At 44.3% G+C, this 26,307-nt stretch overlaps 1 long non-coding RNA gene across 1 annotated transcript; it reads right to left on the reverse strand.

The window, feature by feature from the left end:
• Positions 1 to 17,263: 17,263 nt before the first annotated feature.
• LOC108634361 lies at positions 17,264 to 21,472 on the reverse strand. Its single transcript, XR_001917585.1, has 2 exons — positions 17,867 to 21,472; positions 17,264 to 17,467 (listed from the first exon to the last, which is right to left on the reverse strand). It is a non-coding gene; the product is annotated as an uncharacterized LOC108634361 (long non-coding RNA).
• Positions 21,473 to 26,307: the final 4,835 nt, after the last annotated feature.

The following is a 26,307-nucleotide window of genomic DNA, read 5'->3' on the forward strand; positions in this document are numbered from 1 at the left end:
GAGCTGTGATTTGCGGGGTCGCAAAGAGTCGGACACAACTGAGTGACTGAACTGAACTGAACTGAACTGAATGCTTTCTTTTATCTTGGGTAAATATATAGGAATTGGAAGTTTAGACTGTATAGAAAGTGTATGTTTAACTTTGTAAGAAACTGCTAAACTGTTCCAAAGTAGCCATACCGTTCCGTTTTTCTTTAATGAAGTATCTGCTCCGATCTTTTGCCCATTTAAAAAGCTGGTTTGTTTGAGTGATTATTATTGAGTTTACAGAGTTCTTTACATATTCTTGGTACAAGTCCTTTACTAGATACATACTTTGCAAAAATCTTCCTTTCAGTCTGTGGCTTGCCTTTTTATTTTCACAATAGTCTCTCTTTTGAAGAAAAATGTCTAGTTTTGATAAAGTCCAAGATATCAGTGTTTTTATATCCATGGTTTTTGAGTCCTAGTTAAGAAATATTGCCAACCCAAAGGTGACTAAGATTTCCTTTTAAGCTTTCTTTAATATATTTTTGTAGGTTTCAGTTTTACACTTAGGTCTATGATCCAACTTGCATTTGTTTTGTACATGTTGTGAGGTAATTGTCAAAGTTCAATTTTTTTGCATATGGCTATTCAGATATTGAAAATATTATTCTTTCTTTCACTGAATTGCATTTATACCTTTGTTGAAAATCAATTAGCCTTATATGTATGAGCTTAGTTCTTGACTCTCTTCTTTTTTACTGCTCTTTACTCCGATACCACACTGGTCTTGATTATTAAAGCTTGGAATCAGATAGTGTAAGTCCTCTAACTTTATTCTTTTTAAAAACATTTTGGCTATTCTATGTCCTTTGCACTTCCATATAAATTTTAGAATTGGCTTGTCAATTTATGCATCTTAGGAATATTGAATCATCTAGTCTGTGAACACAGGGTATCTTTCTGTTTATTTAGATCTTTTATTGCTCTTAGTAATATTTTGTAATTTTCAGTGTGCAAGCCTTGTACTTCTTTTGTCAAATTTATCCCTAAGTATCTTATATATTGTGATGCTATTATAAATGGTATTTTAATTTCAAATATCAATTGTTAATTGTTAGCATATAGAAATGCACTTGATTTTGAATACTGACCTTTTATCCTGCAACTTGCTAAACTATTTTGTAGTCTTTTAGTATATTTCTTAGGATTTTCTATAGATGATAATGTTATATGTGAAAGGATAGATTTATTTATTTATTTACAATGTGAGTATATTTTATCTTTTTCTTACCACATTGCCAGGGCTAGAACCTCTATTACAATGTTGAATAGAAGTGAGGTCAGATATTCTTGCCTTCTTGCTGATCTCAATGAGAAAGCATGAAGTCTTTCCTCTGCACAGTATGATGTTAGCTGTAGGTTTCCTGAAGATGCACAACATCATTAATTATAAGGGGAATGCAAATCAAAACCACAAGAAGCTATCACCTCACACCTGTTAGGACATCTATTATTTAAAAAATACAAGAGGTACACGTGTCTCTTTCAATTCTGGTGGATTCATGTTGATGGATGGCAAAACCAATACAATATTGTAAAGTAAAAAAAAATAATAAAAAAATACAAGAGGTAATGCATGCTGGTGAGGTTGTGGAAAAAGGGAAACATTTGTACATGCTGATGGAAATGTAAACTGGTGCAGCCACTATGGAAGAGTATGGAGGTTCCTCAATAAATTAAAAATAGAACTACCATATGATCTAACAATCCTACTTTTGGGTGTGTACCCAAAGGAAACAAAATCACTTTCTCAAAGAGTTCATCTGTATGCCAATGTTCATTGCAGCATTGTTCACAATAGCCAAGGTATGGAAACAACCTAAGTGTCTATCAACAGATAGATGGACAAAGAAAGCGTGGTGTGTGTGTACACATACACAATGAACTATTATTCAGCCTTAAAAAAGAAGGAAATTCTGCTATTTTTTGACAACATAGGTGAACGTGGAAGGCATTATGCATGAATCACTTACATGTGGGATCTCAAAAAAAAGTTGAACTCAGAAAGAAAGTAGAATGGTGATTTCCTGGGGTTACAGGGTGGGAAAAATAGGGAGAGGCTGATAAAAGCGTACAAATGTTCAGTTATAAGATGAATAAGGTCTGAGGATCTAATATATAGCATGGTGACTATAGTTGATAATACTGTATTATATACTTTAAATTTGCTAAGAGAGTGGAACTTAAATGTTCTCACCACACACACACAAAAAAGCCCACCACAACCCAAACGAAACAAGTTAATATGTGAAGCGATGGATGTAATGGTGGGAATACTTTCATAATGTACAGGTATTAAATTATCATGTTCTACACTTTAAATATGTCACAATTTTATTTGTTAATTATACCTCCATAAAGCTGAAAAATTTTCTGTTCCCCCCCTTTGATTTCTTCTTTGACACAGTATTTATAAGTGTTATTTTGTTTCAAAATATTTGCATATTTTTCAAATACCTTTATAATTTTATCCCTAATTTAATTCCATTGTGTTAAGAGAAAATGCTTTGTCCGATTTGAATCTTAAGTTTATGGAGATCTGTTTTACGGTGCAGAGAATATGGTTGTATTAGTTTCCTGAGGCTGCCATAATGAATTACCACAAACTTGATGGCTTAAAACAACAGAAATTAATTCTCTCACATTCTGGAGGGCAGAGGTCTGAAATCAAGGTGTAGGCAGGTTGGTTTCTTTTGCAGACTTTGAGGGAGAACGTGTTCCATCGTTCCCTCTCCAGCGTCCGCCAGCTGTGGGCCATCCTTGGCAGGGAGATGCATCGCTAGTCTCTGCCTCTGTGTTCACGTTGTCTTCTCTGTGTTGCAAATCTCCCTCTGGTTTTCTTTTACAAGGATGCCTAAGGTTGGATTTAAGGTTTACCATGAATTTAGCATGATCTCATCTTGAGATCTTTAAGTTAACTACATCTTCAAAATTTCTCTCTTCAAATAAGGTCACATTCACGCGTTTTGGGGGTTAGGACTTGTGCATATCTTTTGGGAGGCCATTATTAAACCTAGTGGGGCTTTCTTGGTGGCTCAGACAGTAAAGAATCTGCCTATAATGCAGGAGACCCGGGTTCAATCCCTGGGTCAGGAAGATCCCCTTGAGAATGAAGTGGCTATCCACTTCAGTATTCTTGCCTGGAAAATTCCATGGACAGAAGAGCCTGGTGGGCTACAGTCCAGGGGTCCCAAAAGAGTTGGGCATGCTGAGTGAGTAACATTTTCAGTTTTTTCACTATTTTTTTTAATTTTTATTTTTACTTTATTTTGCTTTACAATACTGTATTGGTTTTGCCATACATTGACATGAATCAGCCACGGGTGTACATGAGTTCCCAATCCTGAACCCCCCTCCCACCTCCCACCCCATATCATCTCTCTGGATCATCCCCATGCACCAGCCCCAAGCATCCTGTATCCTGTATTGAACATAGACTGGCGATTCGTTTCTTACATGATGGTATACATGTTTCAATGTCATTCTCCCAAATCATCCCACCCTCTCCCTCTCCCACCGAGTCCAAAAGACTGTTCTATACTTCTGTGTCTCTTTTGCTGTCTCGCATACAGGGTTATTGTTACCATCTTTCTAAATTCCATATATATGTGTTAGTATACTGTATTGGTGTTTTTCTTTCTGGCTCACTTCACTCTGTATAATAGGCTCCAGTTTCATCCACCTCATTAGAACTGATTCAAATGTATTCATTTTAATGGCTGAGTAATACTCCATTGTGTATATGTACCACGGCTTTCTTATCCATTCATCTGCTGATGGACATCTAGGTTGCTTCCATGTCCTGGCTATTATAAACAGTGCTGCGATGAACATTGGGGTACATGTGTCTCTTTCAGTTCTGGTTTCCTCGGTGCGTATGCCCAGCAGTGGGATTGCTGGGTCATAAGGCAGTTCTATTTGCAATTTTTTAAGGAATCCCCACACTGTTCTCCGTAGTGGCTGTACTAGTTTGCATTCCCACCAAGAGTGTAAGAGGGTTCTCTTTTCTCCACACCCTCTCCAGCATGTATTGCTTGTAGACATTTGGATCGCAGCCATTCTGACTGGTGTGAAATGGTACCTCATTGTGGTTAAAAATATGGAATGCTTCATGAATTTCCATGTGATCCTTGTGCAGGGGCCATGCTAATCTTCTCTGTATCATTCCAATTTTTAGTATATGTGCTGCCGAAGCAACCACTCACTATTTTTTTAAATTTAAATTTATTTATTTTAATTGGAAGCTAATTACTTTATAATATTGTATTGGTTTTGCCATACATCAGCATGAATCCACCACAGGGGTACACGTGTTCCCTATCCAGAACCCCCCTCCCACCTCCCTCCCTGTACCATCCCTCTGGATCATCCCAGTGCACCAGCCCCAAGCATCCTGTATCCTGTATCGAACCTGGACTGGCGATTCATTTCTTATATGATATTATACATGTTTCAATGCCATTCTCTCAAATCATCCCACCCTCTCTCTCTCCCACAGAGTCCAAAAGACTGTTCAATACTTCTGTGTCTCTTTTGCTGTCTTGCATACAGGGTTATCATTACCATCTTTCTAAATTCCATATATGTGTATTAGTATACTGTATTGGTGTTTTTCTTTTTGGCTTACTTGACTCTGTATAATAGGCTCCAGTTTCATCCACCTCATTAGAACTGATTCAAATGTATTCTTTTTAATGGCTGAGTAATACTCCATTGTGTATATGTACCACGGCTTTCTTATCCATTCATCTGCCGATGGACATCTAGATTGCTTCCATGTCCTGGCTATTATAAACAGTGCTGCGATGAACATTGGGGTACATGTGTCTCTTTCAATTCTGGCTTCCTCGGTGTGTATGCCCAGCAGTGGGATTGCTGGGTCATAAGGCAGTTCTATTTCCAGTTTTTTAAGGAACCTCCACACTGTTCTTCATAGTGGCTGTACTAGCTTGCATTCCCACCAAGAGTGTAAGAGGGTTCTCTTTTCTCCACACCCTCTCCAGCATTTATTGCCTGTAGACTTTTGGATCACAGCCATTCTGACTAGTGCAGCGGCCTACCTTGATAACTGTTCTGTGTGCATTTGAAAGGAATATCTATTCTGTTGTTGGATGGTGAAAGTGAAAGTGAAAGTCACTCAGTCATGTCTGACTCTTTGCGACCCCATGGACTATACAGTCCATGGAGTTCTCTAGGCCAGAATACTGGAGTGGGTAACCTACCTTTCCTTTCTCCAGGGGATCTTCCTAACCCAGGGATCAAACCCAGGCCTCCTGCACTGCAGGCAGATTCTTTACCAGCTGAACCACAAGGGAAGCCCTGTTGGATGGTATGTCCTATAAATATCAGTTAGGTAAATTTGGTTGATAGTGTTTTTCAATCATATTCTAATTATTTTTTGTCTACTTGTTCTATACATTACAAGAGGGATGTTATGAATTCTTCAACTGTAATTATGAATTTTTCTATTTTGCCTTTTATTTCTATCAGTTTTTAGTACATGTATATTGAAACTCTGTTATTAGGTGCATAAATGTTCAGAATTGCTACATCCTGATGATGAATTGAACCTTTTATTATTATAAAATGGCCCTTTTCATCCTTGGTAACACCCTTTGCTCTGAAATATTTCCCTACCTTTTCTGATATTAATGTAGCCACTCAGCTTTTTTTATATCAGTTTTTACGTGGGATATCTTTTCTCATCTTTTTACTTTTCTCTTTAAAAAACCACTTCACTGAGGTACAATTTACATTCCATAATATGTGCTCATTTTAGGTGTACATTTTGATGCATTTTGATCAGTATATATACTCATATAACAATCATCACAAGATAAAAAACATTTCTGTCACTCCCAAAACTCTTCTCATATCCTTTGAAAAATAACAGCTTTATTGAGATTGAATTCACATGCCATACAATGTATCCTTTTAAAGATACAATTAAAATTTAAAACTGTATTCGTAGAATTAATGCAATAATCACCACACGTTTTGAACATTTTCATCACCCCTCCAAAGGGGAAAAAACTTTGTGCATATTAGCAATCACTCCCCTCTCCCCTCTATCCCACCCCTAAGCAATCACTAATCTACTTTCCATCTGTATCTATTGGCCTGTTCCAGGATTCATAAAAATGAAACTGTACAATATGTGATCTTTTGTCACTGGCCTCTTTCACTTAGGATAGTGTTTTCAGACTCATCCATGTTGTAGCACGTATCAATACCTCATCTCTTTTTATTGCTGAATAATATTCCACTGTATGGATATACCACTCATTCTCATTCATCAGTTGATAGACATTACAGTTCTTTCCACTCTGGGATTATTATGAATAATGTGCCTTTGAATATTTGTTTACAAATTTTTAAAGACTTTTTAGTTTATATTGGAGTATAGACAGTTAACAATGTTGTGATAGCTTCCAGTGGACAGCAAAGGGACTGGGTCACACACACAGCTGTATCCCTTCTCCCCCGAGCTCTCCTGCCAGGCTGCCGCAGAACGTTGACCAGCATTCCCTGTGCTCTACAGTAGGTCCTTGTTGCTTATCCATTTTAAATACGGAAGTGTGATTGTAAAAATTTTTGTGTAGACATTTGTTTTCAGTTCTCTTGGGTGTATACTTAGGAGCAGAATTGCAGGGTCATACGGTAACTGTATATAAGATAATCTTTGAGGAACTGTCAGATTGTTCCCTAAAGCACCTGTACTATTTTACATTTTCAGCAGTGTACCCACTCTCCACATCTTCAGCGACACATATTATTATCTGTCTTTTGCAGTTAAGCCATTTTACTGGGTGTGAAGTGATCATGCATGTGATTTTGATCGTATTTCCCTGATGACTAATGATGTTGAGCATCCTTTCAGGGGCTTGTTGTTGTTGTCTAGTTGCTATCGTGTTCAGCTATTTGGTGACTGTCCATGGGGCCATGTGCTTACTGGTCTTTATATATTTTCTTTGGAGAAAGATCTATTCATATGTATGCCCATTTAAAAATTAGGTTATTTGCCTTTTAATTATTGAGCTGTAAGGATTCTGTCTACAATCTAGATATCAGGTATGTAATTTACAAGAAAAGGTCTCCCATTCTATGAGTTGTTTTTTGTTTTTTACTTTCTAATGGTGTCACTTGCAGCATAAAGGCTTTTCATTTTGGTGAAGTCCAGTTTATTCACTATGTTTCAAGTTCACTAGGCTTTCCTTCCAAAATGTCTAATCTGCTATTAATTTCATCCAGTGTATTTTTTTTTGTCTCAGAGCATGTGTTATTCATCTCTAGAAGTTCAATTTGGGGCTTTTAAAGATAATTTCATGTCCCCTATCGGCATACTTGATTTCGCTCTATCATCTTCAATATGTAGAATAATTTTATAATAGCTGTTTTAATCTCCTTATCAGGTAACTTTATCACCTGTGTTATTTCTGAGTCTGCGTTTTACTGATTGATTTTCCTCTTCATTATCGATTACATATTCTGCTTCTGTGCATGCCTAATAACTTTATTGTAGCCAGATTGTGAATTTTATCATCTTGGGTTCTGATTTTTTAATAGTAGCAATAGTAATAATTCCTTGAAGCGATTTTGAGCTTCATCCTGGGACACATTTGAATTACTCGGAAATAGGTTTATCCTTTTGAGGCTTACTTTCAAGCATTATTAAGATGAGACCAGAACAGTTTTTAGTCTAGGGTGAATTTTGCTGACCACTGGAAAAATACCTAGCTGAGAAATCTACCCGATACCCTGAATAGTCGAGGTTTTGTCACCTCTGGCAGGTGAGAGGACAGACTATTTCCATCCCTCTGAGAGCTCTGAAGTTCTCTACCCACTGCTTTTTGGTGCTTATTTTTCCATCCAGAATAGAGCAGGAGACTCCAAACGGAACTCTCTGCAAATCTCCAGAGTGCTCTCTCTCTCTCTGCAGTCCTCCCCTCTCCATGCAGCTCCCCTTTCTCTGGTCCTGTATTCCAGGAATTCTGGCTGCTTTGGCCTCCCTGAATGCTGTACTCTGTTTCCTCAGATCTAGGAGAGTGCTGGCCTCTGTCTGGGTTCCCTATCGCTGCTCTGATGCCTGGAAAGCCTCTCGGGGAAGTAAGCTGGGAGAAATTGTAATTCTCACCTCATTTTCCCCCTTCTCTCAGGTATCAGAATCCTGAATGTTGTACTACACATGAGAACCGTCACGCACAAACTTTTAGTTACTTAAAGGGGGAAGATAAATCCCACCTCGTCATTCCTCGTGGGCAGAACCACTTTCTAAGCCAGTCTTGTTTTTAAAATACTTGTTTATTTGTTTGACTGCATTGGGTCTTCGTTGCGGCAGTAAGTTGTGGACCTTTCCTTGCGGTGCACGGACGCTCTAGTTGTGCTGCAGGCTCAGTAGTTGCAGCAAACACGCGTGCCCTGAGCTGCAAAGTGAATTGTTAACCACAGGATGACCAGGGAAGTCCCCCCAAGTCAGTCTTAATTATTGAATGCTGAGTTCAGAGGATCGGTTCTCTTTCTCTTGTGACATGTGTGTGTCCTGGTATGAAGATGTTCAGGGAAACTCCCAAGGAGTTCAGAGCAGTGTAAAGATGTAACAACTGAAGCAGTCCTGACCATCACCACTATTTATGATGCTGAGGAGGTTGTCAAGAGGGTCTGGGGTCTGCACCAGCCCCATTTTCTCTCTTATACCTACACCAGAAGCAGATCAGCAGGGAACATTTACCATGGCCATGTGCTGCTCTTCCCTACCCTCACGTGAGCTGGGTTCCCTTAAGCACGTTAACCGCCTGGCCCTGGACCATGTAAGTTTGAGAACCCTGTTCCTGGACATCTTCCAGATGCCCTCACATACAAATGCTCTGTGGTACAGGTATTGTTTTCATCATATGACATTGCTTTGTATATTAATAGTTCCTCAAATATTACCTGAGTACGGGGCTGGTGAAAGATTCCATTAGTATATCAGCACATGGACTACACAGGTAAGCACATACTTCCACATTCTCTGCTTCCAGGGCCTACCACTGGGGTGAGATTTCAGTGCCTCCTTGTTCCTTTCAAACACATTTCTCTATGTTTAGAGCACACACACATACATGGGGTTTCCCTGGTGGCTCAGACGGTAAAGAATTTGTCTGCAATGTGGGAGACCTGAGTTCGACCCCGGGGTTGGGAAGATCCCCTGGAGGAGGGCATGGCAGCCCACTCCAGTGTTCTTGCCTGGAGAATCTCCACGGACAGAGGTGCCTGGAGGGTTACAGTCCATGGGGTTACGAAGGGTCAGACACAACCGAGTGACTCAGCAGAGCACGGCATGGCACACGGACACAGAGCAGGTCCCGCTATGAGCATCTCCTATTCGCTTCCGCTCTCCACAGCGATCAACAGCATGTCCTGAAGCAGTCCCATCTGATCAGTACACCCTGGTCCCCTCGTTCTGTTCCGTGGCCAGTGTGTGCTGCATGGTATAACAGGAATGCCTCACCATTCGGCTACAATCCAAAGACCGTTGATTATTAGCGGACATAAAGAGGTTTTACACAATTGTTTGCTACCACCTTCCTTCTACACACAACTCTCCAAATGTGGGTGTGTTGATTATACATTTTAAAGTGGAGCTGCTGGGACAAAGCTCAGTCAGTCACCAATCACCCAATGAGCACCTACTACGTGTCATGCACTGGGGTGACTAGACAAAAAATGTCCTTCCCTCAAGGACAGAACAAGGATTTTGTGAGGAGTTTTCACTTTAATAGATGCTGCCACAATGCTGTCCATCTGTGGTTCAGGAGAAGTCAAGCTTTTTTACTATCTCCTCACATCATTCTTGGGACAGACTGAGGGGCATCCCCTTTTACAGGTGTCCGTGAGGCCGCTCCAACCCCATTTTGCCCACGCTCATCCCCTGCAGATTTGAATACACCAGCAGCAGTGATTGGTCGTGGGGCTTGGGAGGCAAGGAATCCTAGACCACTCTGGGCAGCCCACGTGGAAAATGCAGGCTCGAGCTCTCGCGGGTTACAGGGACAGAGGCCACAGATTAGTCCCGGGCTCACACAGTCAGGCAGCGAAGTTGATGGACAGGATCCTGCAGTAGGGGCCGCGGGCCTGAGCACTGGAGGACCAGTGGAACCCAGTCTCCAGGAGTGTTTGCTGCCCAGTCAACAGGCTGGACACGCTTCCCCAGGCAGTGGCTGCTCTAGTGAGGTCACTCTAGGAGTCAGCTGGCATCCGTGGGCGCATTTCTGAGTTTTAGGTGATCAGTCTTCTGAGTTGCAGTGTCCTAAGCACTTCTATTCTTTGGAACTCTGCATTCAACTGGGTATATCTTTCCTTTTCTCCTTTGCTTTTCGCTTCCCTTCTTTTCACAGCTATTCACGCCTCCTCAGACAGCGATTTTGCTTTTTTGCATTTCTTTTCCTTGGGAATGGTCTTGATTCCAGTCTCCTGTACAGTGTCACGAACCTCCGCCCATAGTTCATCAGGCACTCTGTCTATCAGATCTAGGCCCTTAAATCTATTTCTCACTTCCACTGTGTAGTCATAAGGGATTTGATTTAGGTCATATCTGAATGGTCTAGTGGTTTTCTCCACTTTCTTCAATTTCAGTCTGAAGTTGGCAATAAGGAGTTCATGATCTGAGCCACAGTCAGCTCCCAGTCTTGTTTCTGCTGACTGTATAGAGCTTCTCCATCTTTGACTGCAAAGAATATGATCAATCTGATTTCGGTGTTGACCATCTGGTGATGTCCATGTGTAGAGTCTTCTCTTGTGTTGTTGGAAGAGGGTGTTTGCTATGACCAGTGCGTTCTCTTGGCAGAACTCTATTAGCCTTTGCCCTGCTTCATTCTGTATTCCAAGGCCAAATTTGCTTGTTACCCCGGGTGTTTCTTTTGCATTCCAGTCTCCTAAAATGAAAAGGACATCTTTTGGGGGTGTTAGTTCTAGAAGGTCTTGTAGGTCTTCATAGAACCGTTCAGCTTCTTCAGCGTTACTGGCCGGGGCATACATTTGGATTACCGTGATATTGAATGGTTTGCCTTGGAGACGAACAGAGATCATTCTGTTGTTTTTGAGATTGCATCCAAGTACTGCATTTCGGACTCTTTTGTTGACTATGATGGCTACTCCATTTCTTCTAAGGGATTCCTGCCCAGAGTGATAGATATGATGGTCATCTGAATTAAATTCACCCATTCCAGTCCATCTTATTTTGCTGATTCCTACAATGTCGATGTTCACACTTGCCATCTCCTGTTTGACCACTTCCAATTTGCCTTGATTCATGGACCTAACATTCCAGGTTCCTATGCAATATTGCCTTTACAGCATTGAACCTTGCTTCTATCACCAATCTCATCCACAACTGGGTGTTGCTTTTGCTTTGGCTCCATCCCTTCATTCTTTCTGGAGTTATTTCTCCATTGATCTCCAGTAGCATGTTGGGCTCCTACTGACCTGGGGAGTTCCTCTTTCAGTGCCCTATCTTTTTGCCTTTCCATACTGTTCATGGGGTTCTCAAAGCAAGAATACTGAAGTGGTGTGCCATTCCCTTCTCCAGTGGGCCACATTCTGTCAGACCTCTCCACCATGACCCGTCTGCCTTGGGTGGCCCCACATGGCATGGCTTAGTTTCATTGAGTTAGACAAGGCTGTGGTCCATGTGATCAGATTGGCTAGTTGCAAAGGGGAAAAGGGAAGATATACCCATTTGAATGCAGAGTTCCAAAGAATAGCAAGGAGAGATAAGAAAGCTTTCCTCAGGGATCAATGCAAAGAAATAGAGGAAAACAATAGAATGGGAAAGACCAGAGATTTCTTCAAGAAAATTAGAGATACCAAGGGAACATTTTATGCAAAGATGGGCTCAATAAAGGACAGAAATGGTATGGACCTAACAGAAGCAGAAGATATTAAGAAGAGGTGGCAAGAATACACAGAAGAACTGTACAAAAAAGATCTTCACGACCCAGATAATCACGATGGTGTGATCACTCACCTAGAGCCAGACATCCTGGAATGTGAAGCCAAGTGGGCCTTAGGAAGCATCACTACGAAAAAAGCTAGTGGAGGTGATGGAATTCCAGTTGAGCTGTTTCAAATCCTGAAAGATGATGCTGTGAACGTGCTGCACTCAATAGCCAGCAAATTTGGAAAACTCAGCAGTGGCCACAGGACTGGAAAGGTCAGTTTTCATTCCAATCCCAAGGAAAGGCAGTGCCAAAGAATGCTCAAACTACTGCACAATTGCACTCATGTCACACGCTAGTAAAGTAATACTTGAAATACTCCAAGCCAGGCTTCAGAAATACGTGAACCATGAACATCCAGATGTTCAAGCTGGGTTTAGAAAAGGCAGAGGAACCAGAGAACAAATTGCCAACATCCGCTGGATCATGGAAAAAGCAAGAGAGTTCCAGAAAAACATCTATTTCTGCTTTATTGACTATGCCAAAGCCTTTGACTGTGTGGATCACAATAAACCGTGGAGAAATCTGTATGCAGGTCAGGAAGCAACAGTTAGAACTGGACATGGAACCACAGACTGGTTCCAAATAGGAAAAGGAGTACGTCAAGGCTGTATATTGTCACCCTGCTTATTTAACTGATATGCAGAGTGCATCATGAGAAATGCTGGGCTGGATGAAGCACAAGGTGGAATCAGGATTGCTGGGAGAAATATCAATAACCTCAGATATGCAGATGACACCACCGTTATGGCAGAAAGTGAAGAGGAACTAAAAAGCCTCTTGATGAAAGTGAAGGAGGGGAGTGAAAAAGTTGACATAAAGCTCAACATTCAAAAACAAAGATCACGGCATCCGGTCCCATCACTTCATGGCAAATAGATGGGGAAACAGTGGAAACAGTGGCTGACTTTATTTTTCTGGGCTCCAAAATCACTGCAGATGGTGACTGCAGCCATGAAAGTAAAAGATGCTTACTCCTTGGAAGGAAAGTTATGACCAACCTAGACAGCATATTCAAAAGCAGAGACATTACTTTGCCAACAGAGGTCCGTCTAGTCAAGGCTGTGGCTTTTCCAGTGGTCGTGTATGGTTGTGAGAGTTGGACTATAAAAAAAGCTGAGCGCCGAAGAATTGATGCTTTTGAACTGCGGTGTTGGAGCAGACTCTTGAGAGTCCCTTGGACTGCAAGGAGATCCAACCAGTCCATGCTGAAGGAGATCAGTCCTGGGTGTTCATTGGAAGGACTGATGCTGAAGCTGAAACTCCAGTACTTTGGCCACCTCATGCGAAGAGCTGACTCATTGGAAAAGACCCTGATGCTGGGAAAGATTGAAGGCAGGAGGAGAAGGGACGACAGAGGATGAGAAGGCTGGATGGAATCACCGACTCAATGGACATGGGTTTGGGTGGACTCTGGGAGTTGGTGATGGACAGCAAGGCCTGGCGTGCTGCGGTTCATGGGGTAGCAAAGTGTCGGACACGACTGAGTGACTGAACTAAAGCACTTCTAAGACTGAAGTGACTGAACTGAAGCACTTCTAAGGTGCCATCTCACTTCTTCCTCACTAGGCCCCTTGGAGAAAACCCTGTCACCCCTGTGTGACCTTCAGCCGAGCTCTTTCTCTCACAGACCCTCTCCTTTTCCCCCCAGCCCTGAGGGAAGTGCCCTGGACTCCTGGTCTGGGTCTGGATTTTCTCTGGATCCTGGAGAGATTTTCAGTTTGGCTCTTTCAGGGACTTTATGACAGATCCCTGTGTGTGGGCAGGAAAGAGGTATCCTGCAGAATGTAGGGAGTAGGCAGGGTCCTGAGGGGATCCTCTGAGGCAGCACCGGATCCTCTGGGGCAGCACCGGTCCTGGGTGAGAGGCCACAGATGGGCTGAGGGTGTAAATGAGGCCTGGGAGTAGGGCTAGGGGAGGGGCTAAAGAGGCCCCTGGGTGGGAGGGAAGGCCTGGTGGAAGATGAGGGGAGAGGTGGGGATTTGGGGAGAGAGAGGGCTTGTGGCAGCTGTTACCAGGAGAGGGACTTTGGAAAATGACAGATGATTAGAGGGATGTAAGGGAGATGTCATAGCCACAGTGAGGGGAAGACCTCTCCTATCTTCAGAATTCAGGATCCCACAGTGGGTGCTGAGAGATGACAGAGAGGACAAGTTCCCCAGGGCTTGTTCTGTGGATCTGGTATGCACTCTAAACCTCCCATTGGGCAGGATACAAGTCACCACGATGAGAGGTGACTAGAGTGTGTAGGTCCATTCTCAGGACCCAGACATGGGAAATCAGTTTCAGAACCCCTCAGTTCTAAGGCAGTCCCCACCCCTGGAATGAACTTGCATTTTTCAGGATGGCATGCTGGTGAATGCAGATTGCAGGGACCTCAAGACTGGACGCGTCACTCTCTTGGGGTTGACTGAACAGAAACCCACTGCCACTGCCCACACAGAAGCCCAGAGGCGAAGATTTGGGGCTCTGTGTCCCAGGGTGCAGCCTGTGGGTGGTGGGGGAGAAGTGCGAAGCCTCAGAGCTAATGGGGTGCTGTTAGCTAGAGTAGTGTCCACTTAAAGAAAAGCATACAACAGAAGCATTGCGAGTTTGAGTTGAATTCAGGGTCTTCTGGGCACTATAGCCTGGGACACAGTTACTCTGTTAGCTCTGAGGAAACTGCTCTGAGGAGGCAGCAGAGAAGTCAGTATGATTTTTGGCTATGAAATACATGCAGTCAAGTGTGGATATTGGTAAAAGATTACTGTGAAACACAGAGATCAGATATCACAAGTAAATCATTTTCATGCTTTTCTCTGTGTGGGAAGATGCAAGAATCTGGGGTCACTGAACCTTTTCCTGAGGTAGGCGTATAACTAAATAAAGGTCAGCTTGTCCAAAGCACAGAGTGCCTCATCCTGTTTTTCATCCTGAATCCCTCAGGATGCACTGTCATTCAGCAACCACAGCGGTTACAATTTAACCCTGTAGGACTGGCTGTGAGCGATGCTGTTTGTCTTAGGGATCCTAATTTTTCTGAGTCTACAGTTGGAATTTCTGAGCTGGCTGGGGTCTGTGTCCTCAGGTGTGATCTATTAAAGCCGTTTCACGTGGGAGTCTAGGATGAGCAGTCTCTGAGGTGATTCCAGATATCTGTCCTAGGGCATGAAGTCTCTGAACTATTTAGGGGGTCTTTGTCAAGAGGGTTGGGCCTCTGAGCTGTTCATGTATCTGCATATGACAATAGTCTTAAGAGGAAGGCTGGATGGACCCCACTCTCACGGGTCTTAGAAGTAGACCTGTGATTTCACATTTGCTATGATTTCTACCATGCCTCCCTACAGAGATAAAAGCTTGGGGTGCCATCCTCAGAAAGGGTAAGTCATGTGCAGTTTACAGGAGCCCATGGTAATAATCCTGTTAAGCACAATACTTGCTGACATGAGTACCACCCATGATAGGGGTCCTGTGACAAAAACCATGTACACGCACTCACTCAGTGAATCTGCCCAACCCACAACAAGGAGGGCAGCATTTGCAGAAGGGAGCTCAAGGCCCACTGCAGATAGGAGGTCTCAGCTCATGATGACGGGAGGAACCAGATGTAAGCTTGGGCTCCTTGGTGGAGCCAGGGAAGACTCAGCACGACCCTGGCCAGGTAGAGGGTAGGGGGGGCGTTTGCACAGGGCCACAAGGACCCTGTGACTGACTCACTGTCAGGCTATGCCTCTGTGTCTCCCCATCACACACACAACTTCTTACCTGGTGTACGGAATGTAATCTTAATATTCCCTGGAGAGGTGGTGCTAAAAGTCACAGAGGTGAGCCTCCAAGTAGCTGGGGAGAAACCTCACATTCGCCAATTTGCACAAGGCTCCACCACAAATGCAGAGATCCCTGCCTCTCTTCCCCCACTAAAGCAGTCATTGGCACTGAGATCAGCAGGAGGGAAAGCTGGGCTGGACAAATTGTGAGGGAGGGACCCTATATACAGATGAGCCTCGCTATGACTGGCACATGTCCTTATCATGATAGGCAGAGGCCCCGGATGTGTGTTAAGGGAGCATGATTAAAGCCCAGGCCATGGGCAACTGAGTCATTCCCTAGAGACAGTCCCTGGGGAGAGGCTTTTATTCTCCTATAGAGAAAATGAACTGTACATCATCCAGTAGCAGGGCTGGGGGCCTGTAGGTGGGTGTTAACTAAGTGGGGACAGTTTGCTGCCAGAAATAGTCTCTCTGTCCCTGTCTAATGCTCTATATTTGTCTTTTTCTCTGCCATCTCTGAGCTTGTTATATCATCCCTCTGTGCCTTTGCAAGACTCAGTGTGACCTCACTCACACCAAGAGGTTCCTTGGCTTTGTCTCTCCTGAGGGTATCTTCGATTGACACGGATGTTCACTGGGAGCAGTAGGGGGGATTCTCCTTGAGTGTAGGGGATTCCAGGAAAGGCATGTTCAATTGCAGATGGCCTGTGGTTTTTCTGGTGTAAATCAAGAGCTCCTCAAAAATCACTGTGTGATCTGGCTCTCTGAGAGAAGCCTAGGGGTTCCTCTGGTAAGAAACCTCCTGTGGCTCAAGTCAAAGTACCCCCTCTGGCCAGAAAGCCCTATGGGACCTGACCCTCATTACCTCTCTCATCAGATCTCCTGGCTCTCCCGCCATTATGCTGTGACAGTCACACAGGCCTCCTCACTCTTTTCATACACACTACACTGAGTTCCTGGAGAAGGAAATGGCAACCCACTCCAGTATTCTTGCCTGGAGAATCCCAGGGACAGAGGAGCCTGGTGGGCTGCCGATCTATGGGGTCGCACAGAGTCGGACACGATTAAAGCGATTTAGCAGCAGCAGCACACTGAGTTCCACGCCCCAGTTTTTCCCACCGGCCCTAACTCTGTCTGGGATAATTTTCCCCCAGATAGGCCATCTCCTCTAGGCTTTTACCCAAATGTCACAATCTTAGAAAGAACTTCCCTGACCACTCTTTCTAGGTATCATCCCCCCTATTTCACTATCCCGGTTTAACGTTAATCACAGCAGTTATGAACATCTGAAAATTACTTATCCTTTGGGGCTCTATGACCCCAACACAATATAAGTTTCATGAAGCCAAAGTTGATTTTCTCTTTCCTAACACACATAGTTGTGCTTGACACAAACTGTGGAGAGAATGAAAGAATGACGGAACGAAGAAACAAATTTGAACTTGTTGAGAGAGGCATAGCTAGACAGGCTGAGGATTCTGCTAGGGAACATATTCAGGGATGACAAGATGGTGAGAAAGCTGTGGTCTTTATTTCATCTGCACGGTATCCTTGGGTCCCCTTGGAGCTGACCCCTTTCCTAACAGAATGGAATGTCCTGTTGTCAGTATTACTCGCAGTCCGCGACAGAGGCCTTCCCCATGCCAGGCCTTCAGATCCCAGTCGGAAGCTTTCTCCGGAGTGTGGCTGGCTTTCCCGATGGAACCGATTCTGTAACTAAACAAGTACAGAGAAAATGGTTTCAATGCTTCCTGTTACGATAGTGGCTCCTACAGAGAAGTAATCTTCAGTTTACGAAGACTTTTTTCTGGGTCCAAGATAGCAGCAATCGGTGGGGTTTTCATCCTAACTTTGCCTTTCCACCCGTGGAGGAGGCTCATTCTCTACTGGGCCACGGGCATCTAGATCGGCTGTTCTTCAGTCTCACCACCAAGGGGCGCGCGAGATGAAACACTTTTGTCTTGGAATGTACCACTGAGGGGTAGCGGTAAGACCACCCACTCCGGAAGGTACCATTGGGAGAGGGCGTGTGACAACGCTGAGAGCCCCTTTACACCGCGTCGGGGATCGGCCACACTTCCCAGCGGAGGCACTCGTGGCGCCATGGGTCCATACCCATTCGCTCCATTCCGTCTTCCCGTGGCATTCGAGTCTGAGTGGACACCGGTATTAAGCTGCAACTTTCTTCGTCTCTTTTCCAACCTCACCCCTTGGTTTCTACACGGTTTCATCCAAGGGGGATGGCTACGGAGCGAGATAGGCTGCCAGTTGCGGGTATGGCGTCAGGAAGCGTTCTGGGCATTGATTGGTCACCGCGTGCTTGCCGGACTCAGCTCTTCCGGGACGCGAAGAGGCGCCGGAAATCCCGCGACTCCCGCTTTCCTTGGTCGGCCTCCTTCGATTTGGCTGGCTGGCTGGTACAGGCCCTGGGATCGCAGAGCTGGAACTGAGGGCCACAGGCCTGTGTGTACGCGTGCGCCTGCGTTGCCGTGCGCGGCTTTTCAGAGCATACAATTTTTACTGCTTTTCCCGAAGGGGTCGAATAGCTGCCCTGGTTAGCGGCGAGGTTTGGCGCTGTCGCTGGAGGAGCATGCTGACGGCGTTTCAGTCTTGTTTAGCTCTCGCTCAGTCTGTATCGTGTGGCCACGCACGGTCATTTGCACAAATGCATGCAATTCTTGTCCAGGGAGAGGTCTCTGAGTTTGGTGTCTCTCCCTGGAGAGTAAAGTGTATCTGGCAGCTTGGGGTTGTGTATTGCTACGTGTGACGACGCAGGTGCTGTTTGGGTACATTTGATCTCCTTGAGCCTTTGGGCGGAGTTGTGAGTGATGGAATATTTGATCTGAGTGGATTTTGCGAGCCACAGTACAATGCCTCTAGGATGCGTGTGCCTGTATTCCGGGGTGTGCCTTTTTGGAGCTTTCTGGCATTTCAGCCCCTGGGTGTGAGATCTCTGTGTAGGAGTGTGCACCCCACACTGAGAGCTCTGAGTTGTTGATACAGGGTCCCAAGTTGTGATGTCTCTGAGCTGCTTTAAGGATGGGTTCATCTAAAGGTGTAAACTATCAGCCGCTTGGGGATCTGTTCACAGGGTGCAGGTTTTCCATCTGTCTGGGGACTTTATCTAAAGGTTATATGATGTTCTTGAGTTATTAAAAATTCTGTCTTTCTGTTTAGGGTTTTTGTATTAGATTGGGAAGTGTCGAGTGGTTTGGGAGTCAGTCTCCATGATGTGAAATATCTGTGCAGCTCTCATTTGTTTTTGTCTGGAAGACTTTGGTCTGTTTGGAGGGTCTTTGTCACAGTGTGTATGGTTATGGTCTCAGTTGTGTTTGAGGGTCTGAGACGAGTTGTGTGCTCTCTGTGCAGAGATTCAGTGAGCTCTTTTTGGTGTCTCTGGATATCTGTCTGAGCTGTCTGGAGTCTCTGTGTCAGAAATAAAACCTCTTATGTTCTTGGCTGTGAGGTCTCTGTCCGGGAACTGAGGGTTTGGAAGCTGGCAGAATGATTCCGAGGCCTTGAACCTCACATGCTGACTGTGTGTTGTTGAGCGTATCAGTTGTCTCCTGGAATCTCAGTATGTATCGTAATTATTACAGTGGGTCAGTGCGCGTCTTGTAGGGTACCTGTGTATGTTAGCAGTGTGTGTTGCCTGGCTCCAGAATGTCCTTCCACAAATGTTTTCTGAGCACCTGCCATATACCTGAGCACTACTGGAGGAGTATGTGACAGGACAGAAGTGACTACGTCTGTCCTTTCATAGACTTGGTGGTCAGTAAATAAATCAAGGGTGGCAGGCACTATGAAGAAAGATAATGCTAGATCAGGGGAAAGGGTATATGTTGGTATGATGTTATTATTTTATATAAGGCAATGAGGGAAAGTCTCCCTGAAAGATGGCAAGTAAGCAGAGATCTGGAGGAAGTGAGGGAGCAGGCCGTGGGGTTATCTAAGGGAAGAGCATTCCAGGCAGAAGGAACAACGAATGCAACTGTCCTGGCATGGAAACCTACTTGGCGTGCTCCTGAATGTCAAGGAGTCCTGTGATGCACGGGGTTTGGCATGTAGCACCCATTGAAAGGGGTCTGGTTGCTGCTGTCTCTGTGTCTCTCACAATTTGTGATCATCCGCATTTCACAGATGAAGGACTGAAGGCTCCAACATGTGCCCTGCACCTTCTCTCCTACCTATCCCTGAAATTAGGAGTGAAGCCTTCTGGTCCATCATGAGAGAGAGAGAGAGAGTGTGAGTGTCCCAGCTGCAGGGATGTCACGCTGAATGTCAGCCAAGCAGCAGAGATCAGTAATAATATGGGAATCATTCTTTGTAACATTGGTACTCTTGATGGAGGGCAGGACTTAAGAAGAAAAAGGAACTGGGGCAAAGGACAGAGGCAGGAAGGGAAGTTGGAGGGTAATGAGGGAAATAAAAAAACAACAACAAACAACTGGCTTCATCACATTGCCTGGGTTTGGCCCAGTTCACGTTGATTGGCTGACTGTATTAGGACATATTGACGTTTTCCTGTCCCTACCCTTTCTTTCCCTTCCCTTTTTGGTGCCTGAACAAGTCAGTCCTAAAGCCATTAGGTGTTGCCAGGCAAGGCAGGTGTATGTGTAAAGGGGCATCCCTGCCTGGAGAGTCAGAGCCCAAGGTGGAAAGAAGGATATCCCTGGGGATTGGGTGGGAAGGTGGCTAACTGCTTCATGAATCCAAGCTTGAGTGAGGTGTGGAAGTCAAGGGCCAGGGATGGTTCTGCATAGATTGTGAGGAGGACCTTTTTGTGGAGGAAAGATCACTTATCTGCATTGGGATTCATCAACTCAGGAAATACATAAGAATGCTGAGAGCCACGTCTGTCATTTTTGATAAAGGGAATTTCCAATGTGGAAAGGAAGTAAACTAGAACAAATTCTGAGGAATTCTACTGGAATTCAAGGTCTCCATGCAAACTTCTTGTATTTGATCGGTGTGCATATGTGGCTAGACTGATATATAACTATAGATGTGTGTCTCTGTGTTTGTGTATGTGATTGTGTACATACATATATTCCCAAGTTACTGGAAACAGCAACATTCCAATGGCAATAATGACACCAGTCCCCAGATCCTAGCTTCTGAACACCTTTCTCCACTAAATGATGGGCTCCCAGGCTGAGGAAGGAAAGGATACATGAGCCTGGTTCACCTTGTCATGGCAGTAATAAGGGAAAGTTCAAGAATGACGGGGAGATGTCGGAGGGACACAGAATATAGCTTGAGGGCTCTCCCACTGGAAACACTCAGGACTCTTATTTTTTCCACCTTTTTTGAGGTATTATTGACATATAAGCTGTAAGTTTAAGATGCCAATGTGATGATTTGATACACTCATATTTGGCCATGACAGGGTTGGCACTCTCATCCCCTCATACAATCCTTTTTAAAAAATGTTGAGGAAATAACATCTCAGATCTACCCTCTTAGCTTTCACTGTATTATACAGTTTTGTTAATTATACTCAGCATGCTATACATTGGATCCGCGTAACTTATTCACCTCATACCTGTAAGTTTGTACCCTGTATTCAACATTTTCCCCAGGGCCTGGCAACCACCATTCTAAACTGTTATTTCTGTAAGTTTGACTTTTTTAGATTCTGCATGTACGTGAGAACGTACAATACATGTCTTTCTCTCTTTCACTTTTTCCACCTAGCATAAAGCCTTTGAAGTCCATTCATGTTGTTGCAAAAGGCAGAATTTTCTCCTTTGTGACTGAATAATATTCCATTGTATATATCACCACATTTCCTCTTTTTAAATTAGTTTATTTTAATTGGAGGATAATTACTTTACAATATTGTGATGTTTTTGTCATACATCAACATGAATCAGCCATAGGTATTCACGTGTCCCCCTGATCCTGAACCCCCCCTCCCACCTCCCTCCCTACCCTATCCCTCGGGGTTGTCCCAGAGTACCGGCTTTGGGTGCCCTGCGACATGCATGGAACTTAACACTGCTCATCTGTTTTACATATGGTAATGTACATGTTTCAGTGCTATTCTCTCAAATCCTCCCACCCACTCCTCCCACTGAGTCCCAGAGTCTGTTCTTTACGTCTGTGTCTCCTTTGCTGCCCTGCATGTAGGGTCATTGGTTCCGTCTTTCTAAATTCCATCTATATGCGTTAATATACAGTATTTCTCTTTCTCTTTCTGACTTACTTCACTCTGTATAATAGGCTCCAGGTTCATCCACCTCATTAGAACTGACTCAAGCGCGTTCCTTTTTATACTTGAGTAATATTCCATTGTATATGTACCACAGCTTCCTTATCCGTTCGTCTGCCAATGGACATCTTGGTTGCTTCCGTGTCCTAGCTATTGTAAACAGTGCTGCAGTGAACGTCGGGGTACATGTGTCTGTTACCTCGGGGTGTCTGCCAGCAGTGGGATTGCTGGGTCATATTTGTTGTTTGTAGACTTTTTGATGGTGGCCGTTCTGACCGGTGTCACCACGTTTTCTATATCCATTCATCCCTTCATAGACATTTAGTTGCTCACAACTTTTGGTTGAAGGTGCAAAGTAAATTTCAGGTTAGTGTTAATCCTCCAGCGTTATTTTTCAGAATCATTTGGCTATTCTCGTTCATTTGCCTTACCACAGAAATTTTATCATCAATTAGTCTATATGTACAAAAAAAGTCCTGCTGGGATTTCTGACTGGAATTGTGTGAAATTGATGGATCTGTATGGAGGCTACTGACATCCTAATTATATTGAATTTCTCAACCCATGAACATACCATGTGCCCCCACTTTGTTAGGTCTTATTTAAGGAACCACATTGCATTACCTTTTCTGCCATTGTTTTATCAAGTCTAATTCTCATATATCAAATTCTGAAGATCTGAATCTGATGAAGATATGAAAATATTAGTAGTCAGACTTTCATCAGCAATGCTTTATTTCTTGTGTAGTTTTAACATTGCCCGTTTATTGTGTTTCTTATTTTTTCTGCTAATATTCATGACTGTTTCATCCAAGGGTGATGGTATGGGTATTTTCTGGGGTAAACCGTGAGGAGATGTTCAGCTGTGTTTTGGGGATGGAGAGTCTGAGGACAGGGGCCCTGGGGAGAGAGAGCAGAGTAGGGGTGGGGGAGGTGAAAGCGTGGGGGCAGGGACAGGGGGATACTAGTACAAGCGGAAACAGAAGTGAAGAGACACAAGAAGAAGAGCTCCCCTTCTGGACCGTGCTTAGCTCTCCGTACATGTACACATAATGAAGTCTTTGAGTACTCATAGCAACACTGTGAGGTAAGCATTTTGACTGCTGTCATCCCTTTGGGCAGCTGAGGAGCAGAGACACGTAGACGTTAATGGGTGAATGAATCTGCACAAAGTCACCTAGCTGGCAAGAGCTGAGTCAGATTGGTGCCCAGGCCAGAGAAAAACAGCCAGGTGTGGTATCTGACCCCCAATCTGGAATACAGTGCAGTGTCTGGTGTACTCTGGATCCAAAGGCAGATCAACCTCTCCATCCGCATGAAACATCACTATGGATCTGTGTATGGATTGAACACAGTGTCTCCTAGGTGCGTGAAAGACCATGGGGTGTCATGTCAACATGCACACATCACAGAGAACAGTTCCTGGTCCATACCGAGGTCTAAACAGTGTTCCCTCTGACCGACATTCGTGGAGCACCCTCATCACTATGGAAAGTAGCATAACCATAGTGATAAACAGATAGAACCACAGATACGATATCATGAAGACATTACCTCCCCCATCTCGTAATTTTCTAAAATGCAGAGGACAAAACCTGGAAGGCAATAGACCACATACTAAGTTTTTTTCTCTTAAGTGTGACATTCTAGATAATTTCCAAATAACATTTTATTAGTATTTTAAGGTGTTGTATCTTCATTGTTACGTAGGCAGTTTTTCTGTTATAATTGAAAACTGGACTTTCTGAAGACTCGTTCTCCTCAGGTATCTTGAGGTTTCAGCATAAAAAAGTTGTGTTGGTATCCCTGCCAGGTGAAAACCCAATGGGCGCACTGAAGTCAGAAGTAATATCTCTGGTACAGTAGGTGGGGGGCTGTGGGGAGTAGAGAGGTCCTGAAGGAAGGCTGGCTAAGCCTGCAAGCGTTGTGAAAAAGGTCACTGACGCTATAGGCCCAAACCAAACAACAGCTCACAGGTCCCAAGGAAGACACTGGTGTTCTATCCACGGAAATGTCTGTGTTAGGACTTTCAGACCTTTGCTCGTTTGGCTCCCATGATGCAGTGGGGCAGCTTGTGGCACATATAACACAGTCCTGCTTTCACCCAGGCTGTGAGTGGGAGTCACAGCTTCCCCTGCAGCACCGCCCTGGAGCCCTTTTTGTGATGTCTGGGAGTCGACAGATTCCGAAGAGAAAGGAAAAAGAAGATACACCGCGCGGGGGGTACACGCACCCACGCTGTGCATGTGGTGCTAGAGATGTGCTGGAGATGCAGGTGCAGCTTGTTGCGGGAACCAGTTGAGGGTGAGTGGACTTGGATTCGGTGACTCAAGGAAGAAATGTGGAAGTGAATGCAAAGGGAGAAAACCCACTGAGAGGGGTAAACAGCTACAACTCCCAATTCTGTACCAGGGTAGGGTGCTCCATTACTGTTGTGAGAAGGCTCCCTGGTCTGAGCTCTGGGAGGGAGTGATGAGCGTTCTAAGGACTCGCCATCAACCCTAAGCAGGGGGCACTGAGAGTGTGAAGACATTGAGTCTCAGCCTTTACCACTGACAGACACAGAAAGCTTCTTAGCCCTGCTGAGAATGGGGCTGTGGCACCTTAGGGAAGCTCAAAGGTAGGGTGGTGGTGGTGGTGGTTGTTCAGTTGCTCAGTTGTGTCTGACTATTAACGAGCCCATGGACTGTAGCACTCCAGGCTCCTCTGTCCTACACTATCTCCCTGAGTTTGTTTTTATTTTCTTTTTCTTTTCGTTTTATATTTTTTATCTCCCTGAGTTTGATCAAAGTAATGTCCATTGTGTTGGTGATGCTCTCTAACCATCTCACCCTCTGTCTCCCCCTTTCTCCTCCTGCCTTCGATCTTTTCCAGCATTAGGGTGTTTTCCAATGAGTCAGCTATTCGCATCAGGTGGCCAAAGTATTGCAGCTTCAGCATCAGTCCTTCCAGTGAGTATTCAGAGTATTCAGTATTCATTTTCTTTAGGCTTGGCCGAGTTGTTCTCCTTACTGTCTGAGGGATTCTAAAGGGTCATCTCTCTAGCACCACAATTCGAAAGCATCACTCAGCCTTCTTAATAATCCACCTCACACATCTGTACACTACTACTGGAAAAACCATATTTTTGACTCTGCAGACCTCTGTCACCAAAGTGATCTGTCTGGTTTTTAATATGCTATCTAGGTTTGTCATGGGTTTCCCAGGGGCTTAGCGGTAGAGACTCTGTCTGCAATGCAGGGGAATTGGGACAACTGGGTCCAATCCCTGGGTCGGGAAGGTTCCCTGGAGGAGAGCATGGCAACCCACTCCAGTATTCTCGCCTGGAGAATCCCCTGGACAGAGGAGCCTTGGTCCATGGGGTCATAAAGAGTACACTGAGAGACGTCACCTCTCAAACAGAATTTCTGGCCAATGGGCTGTCTCTCCAGCTTTACTCATCTCAAGTAAAATCTGTTCCCTGGCCTCAGAAGCCACATGAGATAACGAAGGAAACTTGAGGCGGTGGTGCTTTAAGCAGCGATTTGGTGCGAGATCGTTATTCGTTTGGGCCAAGTGACTGCAGGAAATGAAATGGGGTAGGGTGATGAAGGAAATGAGATGATGAATTTATTGCCCCAGCCACCTCCCTGCCCCCGGGTAGCCAACTTCAGTAGGGCTGGCTGGTGTCAATGCCTTGTGTATAGGCTCGCTTGTAAGAATATCCTGTGTGTGGTATGAGCAACTTGGTGGGCAAATCAGACAGCATGGCCAAATATTCATTTCTCAGCGTGGATGGAGGGAGAAGAGAGAAAAGAACGATGAACCATGGGTTAGTTGTGAGTCACTTTCTAAAATCTCAGTATTTCTTCACAAGGTGTGTGTATGTGTGAATTCTTTTCTTTATCTGAGAATTGGCTTTCTAGGTGGGGAAATATCATCGTGAGAGACTCCTTGTGACATGTGAAAAGAGATTGGGAGTGAATTGGGTTAAGGTCATTTTCCAAGTGTTTCACACCAAGTGTTTGTTTAAGAGCATAGCAGTGGCCTTAAAGAACTGAACTAAGTGGTTGAAATACAAGTTTCAGTTACTGAAATGTGAAGAGACTCTGGGATGTGAGTTCATCCTAGCCAGTGGTCACAGGCAACTCATAAACTCATAGGATTTGAACCATGTCTTCCTATTGTCTTTTGCTTTCTGCCCTGGAATGTGGTGGAGGCCTCAGTTCCGGTGACTAAAGTTCCTAGGTAACAGTTCTCTGAGAAAAGTAGCTCTCTAGAAAAGAGCAGTGCCTGGGAAGCTGATCTAAAATTTTAATATAGCCTGTGATGTAATTTTTGTTAGCTTCCCCCAAGATAATGA

This window comes from Capra hircus (assembly GCF_001704415.2).
Source record: "Capra hircus breed San Clemente chromosome X unlocalized genomic scaffold, ASM170441v1, whole genome shotgun sequence".
NCBI lineage: Eukaryota > Metazoa > Chordata > Mammalia > Artiodactyla > Bovidae > Capra > Capra hircus.